The 378-nt window shown below is 44.4% G+C and overlaps 1 protein-coding gene across 1 annotated transcript in view; it reads left to right on the forward strand.

Annotated features, from left to right (window-relative positions):
- The window catches only part of MVB12A (multivesicular body subunit 12A), a 35,990-nt gene that overhangs the window by 4,969 nt on the left and 30,643 nt on the right, over window positions 1-378 (forward strand). The window lies entirely within an intron of this gene.

Raw genomic sequence — 378 nt, forward strand, 5'->3', positions numbered from 1 at the left:
AAAAGATTGATGTCCTCTCTAAATTTTGCAGCTGCAAACAGTCCCAGCCCTGCAAACTGAAAGTTTGTTGCTCTTCCCTTTAAAATTGCACATGACGGGATAGGTGCAGTGGCTCATGCCAGCAATCCTAGTACTTTGGGAGGCCAAGATGGGAGGATTGCTTGAGGTCAGGAGTTCGAGACCAGCCTGCTCAACATAGCGAGACCCCATCTCTACTTAAAAATACATATATATATTTAGTACATACATATTTATTTTATTTAATCTTGGCTCACCGTGACCTCCGCCTCTTGGGTTCAAGCAATTCTCCTGCCTCAGCCTCCTGAGTAGCTGGGATTACAGGCATGCGCCACCATGTCCAGCTAATTTTGTATTTTT

This window comes from Mandrillus leucophaeus, unplaced genomic scaffold, assembly GCF_000951045.1.
Source record: "Mandrillus leucophaeus isolate KB7577 unplaced genomic scaffold, Mleu.le_1.0 Scaffold11, whole genome shotgun sequence".
Taxonomy (NCBI): Eukaryota; Metazoa; Chordata; class Mammalia; order Primates; family Cercopithecidae; genus Mandrillus; species Mandrillus leucophaeus.